Raw genomic sequence first — 8,915 nt, 5'->3', positions numbered from 1 at the left:
TATTTTGTTTTTGTAGGATATTCAATTCTAGTTCTTCTCTTCTAGTAATTGCTTTCCTCTACTTGTTGTCCATACTTGCTGTAGGAATTAGAAAATAGAATTAAAACTTGGAGTCGTTCATGCCCACACAGGTAAGGAACCATACTCTAAGACCTTTGAGAGAAGGAGGTTTGGTTGAAAAATCCATTGATAAGTTAAAAAATCCTCAAATATTTTTGAAATATCATCTGAGAGCATGGCTCAAGAACATTGGGTTGATGAAGATCCAATGCATCACACACCACCTATTAGGATGGTGCATGATGAGAATGAAGTGTATCAGGTTGATGAAGATCCTATGCATCACATACCACTTATTAGGATGGTGCGTGATGAGAATGAAGTGCATCGGGTTCCACTGGTTTGAACTTTACGAGATTATTTACAACTGGTGAGAACAAGTTCACCTTCCTGCATAATTCTCCCAATCAATATAGGAAACATGCACTTCAAACCTGAGATAATCCAATTAATTCCTAAGTTTCATTGACTTGATTCATAAAATCTATATATACATATTAAAGAATTTGAAGAGATTGTTATAACCATACATTTTAATGATGTTCCTTCTTATACAATTAGCCTTAAATTATTTCCATTCTTTCTAAAAGAAAAGGCCAAATCATGGTTTCATTCATTAAGGCCTAGATCCATTGGCACATGGGAAAAGATGAGCCAGGAGTTTCTCAAAAAATTCTTCCCAGCTCATAATACCAATGCTCTTAGATGGAAAATAATGAACTTTTCCCAGAAAAATAGTGAGACCTTTTTGAATGGTAGGAACGGTTCAAAGACTTACTTCTCGCTTTCCCACACCATGGTTATGAAACTTGGCGAACAATTGATCTTTTCTATGATAGACTCAGTCTAAACATGCACCAATTCGTACAAATGATGTGTAATGGTGAGTTAATGGATGATGGCAGTATGTTTCCGAGTGACGGCTCGAGCCCAAGAACTGTAGAAATTTTGAGGAGATAGAAGACCCCTTACCAGAAAATCATTTGTTCTCTAATGTATATGACCATTAAAGAAATATTGCTAGGTGATTTCAAAGAAATGAGTTAGGAATGGCTGATGAGGATCATGCAAGGATGTAAAAATTGCATCTTATATATCATGCCAGCCTTTTGACACCATTCTTTCCCCTATAAACAACCTTCCAAAATCCTTGGTTCCCTCATGATCCAATTGTCTATAGAAACAAGGCTTCTTTGATAAGTAGATGGTTCACTATGCAGAATTGACCAGTGAAGTCGTAAATTTATAGGGACAGTGATTGTCTCACTTGTAAAAGGGTGGCAAAGTTCCAATACTTCTTCATTGATCTCTATGCAATCCCAAGTATGGTGAGAGGTTTGTTCAAATTTCGAAGAAGCTAAAGGATCCATTCTTCTTAAAGACGAAGCTTCTTAATGTTTCATGATTAAGGAATAGAGGTTATTAAAGTCAAATACAATATTTTGAGAAGAAAAGAGAAAACTTAGGGCCTAGAGGAAAATTATGCAGAGTTTCGGAACACTTAGAATTGCACTAAGTGCTGGAGAGTTACGTAGGTTGCAAGTTTCGTGGGTTACATGTTAGGCGGGTTGCAAGTTGCGCGAGTTGTAAGTTGCGTGGGTCTGCGAGTTACACGGAAAGAGTGATCTAGTTGAAGAAAAAATTTTGAAGTGAAGAAATGGATGGGAGTTCGATATTTATAGCCGAATCTGGGGTCCGACTGAGTTGCGTGAGATCTAATGAAGAGGAGTTTCGCAGGTCCACGCAACTCAAGTTCATTGACAATAAATTTTGATCCTTTGAGTTGACTTGATAAGCAGTCAAATCTAGGATCAAGGGGGCATCTGTTGGTGAACGAAATTCAATTAAAGGAAGGAAGATAAGTGAAGAAGAAATGGGATCAGATTGAAACAAAAGACATAAAATAGTTGAGTTGCGCGGGGCATGAGTTGCACAAGTTACATAGGGTGTGAGTCATGCGAGGAATAAGAGTTGCACGGGCCATGCAACTTATCATAGTTGCGCTAGCCCGCATTACTCCCTTTTAAGATGGTTGGATCGAAAAATGTGAAGTGGAGTCCACAGCTTAGAATTTGAGGACCCACATGTGAGGAAGCCTATAAATACCCCCTACCCCCTCATTTAGGAGGGCAGATGTCCAGAAGACCAGTGCCTCTGACAAGTACTGGAGAGGAGAGGGGGAGAGAGAGAATGGAGGCCGGGTCGTGCTACTCTTCATGAGTTGAGTGGGCCCAGGCAACTCCTCGGTCGCACAACTTATCATGAGTTGCGCGGGTGTTCTTAAAGCAATAATATGTTGATTTTTAGGAGTTTTCCAAGTCATTGCAAATATTTTAAAGGGTCTTGGTATTTCCTTTATCATGTTAATTATTGGGGTATAAAAATTTGGTTAGGGGGAGAAGCTTCAAGGAGGAGAATTGGTGAAAGAAGTGAAGGATAAAGATGAAAGGCAGGTGAGTTGCGGGGAACCATGTTGCGCGAGAGTTGAGTTGCGTGAGAGATGAGTTGTGTGGGTCCACACTACTTGGCATTAATCATGATGGGTCGTGCAACTCTCTTCAGAAAGGGACGTATTGGGAATACAAAGTGGGGTCCACGGCATAGGATTCAAGGTCTTACACGTGCGAAAGCCTATAAATATCCCCTACCCCCTCATTTGGAGCATTGGATGTTCGGAAGACCAGTTCCTCTGACAGGTATTGGGGATGGAGAGAAGGGGAGGGAGTGCAGAGTGTAGAAGGCCCAGGCCGTGCCACTCCTGGCGAGTTGCACGGGCCCACGCAACTCCCATGAGTTACGCGGATACTTTTTGAGGCAGCTGCTATGTTACAATTTTTCAGATCCTCAGGCCATTCCAGATAGTTCAAAGGGATCCAAGCACTCATTTGTCATGCCCATAAGAGATGAAATGCATGGGAAGCCCGCACAACTCATCTCCCATAGAGATATGATCAATAAGGCCAGAATGCTGCCAAAATTCTTATTTTAAGCTTTACTTAATATTTGTATTTCTGCATTTCTAAAATTCTATCCCAGAATCAAAGGATCAAAAGGATGTAACGAATTCAGAATGAATAAAATTGATTATTATTCTTTTCGTTCTACCTTTTGTCGCTATTGAGTGAGATAATTCCCCAAATCAAATGCTTTTCATTTTTGGTCGAAACAAAATGGTGATTCTGCTGGCGATCATGTATCTTGCTTAATATTGACTTAAGAATGACTTGGAGAATTTTATCACTATTTGGTGTCCCATAAGGTGCCAAAATGGTGACTCTTAGTGGGAACATCCTTCCTTTCATCTTAGGCATAGAATATGTTTGTGAATAAATACTAACCAATATTGCATATGTTGTAAGACCCGTAACCTAGCCTGTACCATTCCATAAACTTCTACGGTTCCCTCTAGTCGAGTTTCGGCGACTCGGGACGAGTAGATAGCATTGGCGCATGCTCTTGAGTCACATCCTGTAAACCTGAGCCGACTCAAAATGAGACCTATGTCATTTTGACCGTGCCGTCGCCGCGGTTCCAACGATGCGTCTTGTGCGTCAATACGATGCTCAGATTATAAGATCCGGCCCGTGCATTATCTAGGCCGTTAATCGCTTGATTGTGGGACCCACCTATCCCTATTGTTGTACTTCCCTAGAAACATTAATTACTATGATGTCACCCTAGGGGTGACATCACCCTACCATACCACCTTACCTTCCCTTTTCCCCATAAGTCAAACTCATTAATGCCCATTACCTCACCATCCCTCTCTCCCATCACTCCCTTACATCATTTCTCTCTTTCACTTCTCTCCATTCCAAGCAATCCCTCCATGGAGCAACCCACGTCCATGGCTCCCATGAGAGAGCTAGTGTGGCCCACCTCCCTATCTCCCATCTCCACCATCCAATGATCATCTCCACCATTGAAATTGTTTCTTTGGGGCTCTATCATGCATTGGCGGAAGAAGGAAGAAGAGATCTCGAGGTGGGTGCTCCTTTCTTTTCCTCTCATTTTTTTTTGTGATGTGTGGCCCACTTGGATGAATCCCATCTTGAGGTATGTTTTATCCCAACCGTACAAGTCATGTGGACCCTACTTTATAGTGATGGAAACACACAAATATCAAGTTGATTTAAATACGGTGGGCCACGTTCATGTGGGACCCACCTTGGTGACACGTGGACCACCTACACGTAGGACCCACTATGATGATTGTGTTATACCTATGCTGTCCAACGTCCAAGGGACGCTGGACAGGGAGTGGCTAAAGTGGTGTGCGTGCACTGAAATGGTGGTGTACTAATAAGCAAAGGAGAGGAAGAAGAATAGTATTTGGAGGTGGGCTGCTCATGCAGGCCCCACCTTGATGTATGTATAAAATCCACGCCGCCCATTTCACTTCTCATCTCATTTTAGGCGTTGAGCCAAAAGATGAGGCTAATCTGACAATCAAGCGGGCCATACTGTAGGAAATGGTAATTTTTACCGTTGAAAACTCACCCAACGATTCTACATGCTGAAAAATACTCAATATTGGTCTTGTTTGGTCAATATTGAGCCGTGAGATGCAATGGTCAGGATAGATTTTCCTGATGAGGGCCCCACCTAAGAAATTCCCTAGAAAAATTAGATTTAGAGAAAAAAAAAAAACACAGAATCATAAGGCAGCAACGCTGCTGCTGTCAGAAGACTGCATGGGTGGGCGGACGGCCTGGCTGGACCTCACAGCTCCAGCCGTGGGCCCCACGTGATGCGTTTTGAACATCGAAACCGTGCATTTGATGGGTCCCCATGGACCAGCCGTCCATCCCAAAAATTAGCTGTATACGGAACTCAGGTGGGCCATACCATCTAAAATCATGTGATAACATGCCTAAAAATATAAAATCATCTGGTGGGGCCTCCTTGAGTTTTGGATGTGATTGAAACTTGGTTTGGACCCCTAATTATTTGTATTTCCCTTTCAGCATTGTATTCAAATGATTATATTAGTGGATATGTGATGATGATGTTGCCTTTATGATTTGGGTATACTTGTGGTTATGCTTATTACGAGATAAATGTACATTGGAAAAAAAAATCCTCCTTGTAGGATCCCAGGATCGGAATCTGGCGTGTGAACGCTAGGATCCGAGAATGGGGTACTACGGAGGCTGTCGGCACCAGATTCGGTAATCGGGATTTCTATGAATCCGATTTCCGGGTTTGGGGCGTGACATATGTTCTCTGACAGAAGAAAACTATAAGAGACGTATGTATTCAAGCTCTAGATTTTAAGAAATATGGTGATCTTAGCGAAAGATACAATTTTCTAGTTCATACCGACAAGATTTGTAGTCGAGTATGCCTCTGACAAACCTCGGATCTAGCAAGAGCAGCTTGTACTGAGCAAAAAAAATGTCCAGTTACTGTTGGGGTCATAATAGTTTCCCCAATAGCGCAAGAAATGAGAACGATTGAATAATGGTGACACGTCGGAGATCGAGAGTTGCAATCAGGATGAGTCCATCAATGCCGAGAACTAGGGGACCCGTCACACGAAATGCGGCAAAGAAAAATCCCAAACCTGTTCCCCCAACAATATATCCAGAAAAATCTTCATCTTCACCCTCGCGCCAAGAACTTCCAGCCTTACTTGCTACAAATGCTCGATGGACTAAAAAATAAAAAGGTAAGTCACATATGGAGAGTTAGCCAATTTATGTGTCACCTCGAAGTCTTTCGCCTCGCATTATGATGTAATCAGTTGAATCCTACAAAAGCACAGAAGGGTCAAACAAAACTCCTTCTCCAATAAGTCCCGTCACACCAACCTATTCCTGCTCCACATTGATGACAACCTTGTCGGGGAATAAAGAAGTTGCAGTATGTATGACCGGAATGAGTAAAGACCCCCCCATCCCCCCTGCATACCACCGAAGATAGATTAGTTGAAATGGCTCAAGCACAAAAGATGTTAATGTATGAGTGTAAGAATCTTAGGGAAGCTCTGGCTACTCTCACACACAATGTAGCCCAAATAAGATCACCCCCAATGATGGCTACTATGAATGAAGGGAACAACAACCTGAAGGTTCTCAGCTGCCTAGAATGGGATCTCATGGATCCATTCCTACGATGAGAATTATAACTCAGGAAGAAGTACGTTGAGTGGTTACGGAAGCTGTCAGAATAGAAAAGGAACATGACAATACGGGAAGATTCCGGTATCAAACACCATATCCGAGAGAGCCGAAAGATATACCATTCCCTGCCAATTTCAAGCACCCTGAATTTCAAAAATTTAGTGGAGACAGATCCCCCAACGAACACTTAATGCACTTCATTACATTTATGGGAGATTTCTCCGCTGTCCCTCAATATTGCTTATGCCTATTTGGGTCTTCTTTGATAGGCAAAGCATTTAGATGGTATTTTAACTTGGATCTTGAATTGATACAGACTTGGGAACAGATGCCGGATGTATTTATGTCAAATTTCTTTTCGTCAGATCATGATGTTAGCATCGCAGAGTTAGCATTTATGAGACAAAGGGAGAATGAGTCTGTGGAGAAATTCATTAGGCAGATGGAAGACTTTTGGAACAGACTTTTGGAACATCAAGCTGGCAGTTATCTGAGGAAAGAGAGTAGGTGAAAATGTGTCTAAGCTCTATGGAAATAGGAATTTCGTTTGGGCTCACTAGTGCCAATATAAGGACTTTTTGAGATTTGGCAACTAAAGCGCATGCTCTGGAGCTGATGACTAAGAAGATGTCGGCCTTCCAGGTCAAGGCCGAGAGGATAGGGCCAAATAGGGCAGTAGTGAATACTGTTGGCCAAGAGAAAAAGAAAACCACTTTCCGTGACAATAGATAAATAAAGGGGAGAGAAGATTCAGATTGGCGTAAAGACTATAAGAATGATAAATGACCACGGCCATATGACTTGCATAAAGAGTATGCATTTGATAGAGAGGATGTGTTACCAGTGATGGAACAGTTACTGGCTATTGGGACCATTAGGTTACCCTCACCAAGATACCCAGAAAAAGTTGAAATGACTAAGGAAAGAAATTACTGCCATTATCATCGTTGCTTGAGACATCAGACAGAAGATTACTTCACATTAAAGAATATACTGCAGAGAATGATAAGGCAAGGAGAAATAGTCCTCAAAAAGGACAATGAGAAACATCGAAAAGCAACGATAAATATGACATCCGTAAATTGGTTGCCATTAATACTTGCCAGAAAAGTTAAGAGAGAAAATTTATCTCTTACTGACTGCTTGAAAAATGAGCCGATGGAGCAGTGCATTGGTCAGAGAAAATTTTGAGGGCATCTACATTTGAAAATGTTTGTATGAAAAACTAGCACTCAAATAATAGATAAAACGAGGTTATTACAGTCTAAACGCCCTGGTAAAAGAAGTGAATGAGACAAAAGTTTGAGAATAACAATAATTTTGGTTTTAAAGGGTATTGGCGCAATACCTTGAAAACCAAAAGGGGGCAAGGCAAGTAATGAAAACTATAAAATGTATTCCCCTTTCTCTATGAATAAAATGCAGGTTTTCAGGTTCACCAATGATTATAACCAATGATTATCACTGATGATTATCACCAATGATTATCGTCATGTCGCCAAATGTAGAAGCACCTATGACTATCACTATTGCCAAAGCGCCAAAGCACCAAAGCTGTTATTATTATTATCATGATGCTGATGTAAGGCCATTTTATTGTTTAAATTTATCAAAATTAATACTTCGCCAAAGTTGATATATCATTTTAATCATAAGATTTTGTTGACTATCGTTAGCAAGCGTGACATATTAATTTTGATTTATTATCCCAGTAAGGCCAGTTCATCGTTCATTGTAGCAAAATGAGCTTACAAGAGGAAAGACGTTGCTATAAAGATGAACATGCATAAGGCTTATCATTATTGGCAATGACAGTGGCGATATGTTAGAATTATTTGGGTAGCAGTGTTGTTCGTGGCCTTAAAAAGCTTGAAAAGAGCACCACGCGCACCCATGCGGGCACTGACCTATGTCGTCTGTATAGCTTCCGGCAGCGTCACGAGGATGGTCAGAGAGCACCTCCTTGTGAATGGGTTTGACCTTGCAGATGAAGAAAAAGTGAGTCTCTGAAGCAAGATGACTCCCTAGATCCTTGGTTTGAATTCAGTAGTAACGCGTGAGGACAGGTCTTTGAAGCAAGACGACCCCTCATTGATGGATTGGTGGCCTTGGATTTGGTACTTAATGGTAGCCTTGTGTGCCCCGTGAACTCTAGAGAGTTACTGTGGCCAACCATGTGCATAAATCCTATTGAGTTCATGGCCCCGGTAGCTTCACTGGTCCCCTCTAATGTATCACGGTTTGTGAACTCCCTGGTTACGATAAGCCCCGTGAACTCCAGAGAGTAACAACGACCATTCATATAAGACTAAGTCCAACTACTTATGAGTCTAAACTGTGATTGCTTCAACTACTTACGAGCCTAAACTGTGTGTGCTACTAACCGAAACTGGAACTTAGCGCCGCCCATACGAGATATACCATATAAGCAACATTATATGTCAATAACAAAAACGTTAATATGAAAAGTAGCGCTAGTACAAGAAGTATAATTGGAAGAACTGAATGATCAGACATGACATTCATTCATTCATAGCATTCATGAGTTATTAAAACTTGTTTATGATATCAGAAGAAAAAGTAATAAACATAAAAACAAGCGATGACAAATATTAAAAGAAAATTCATGTCTTCTGAAATTCCTAGAGCGAGCATATATTGGTGCAGGTCGTCTCTTAGTTGAATCTCAGCGGTTGCGTTCTTAACTTCAGCATCCATAATAAGCATGGC

At 41.2% G+C, this 8,915-nt stretch overlaps 1 non-coding gene across 1 annotated transcript; it reads right to left on the bottom strand.

The window, feature by feature from the left end:
• Window positions 1-757: 757 nt before the first annotated feature.
• LOC131244935 (small nucleolar RNA R71) lies at window positions 758-863 on the bottom strand. The gene has a single exon (XR_009170703.1). It is a non-coding gene; the product is annotated as a small nucleolar RNA R71 (small nucleolar RNA).
• Between the last annotated feature and the right edge of the window lie 8,052 nt (window positions 864-8,915).

Source organism: Magnolia sinica, chromosome 4 (genome assembly GCF_029962835.1).
Source record: "Magnolia sinica isolate HGM2019 chromosome 4, MsV1, whole genome shotgun sequence".
NCBI classification, from domain to species: Eukaryota; Viridiplantae; Streptophyta; class Magnoliopsida; order Magnoliales; family Magnoliaceae; genus Magnolia; species Magnolia sinica.
This window is presented reverse-complemented; position numbering and strand designations above follow the sequence as displayed.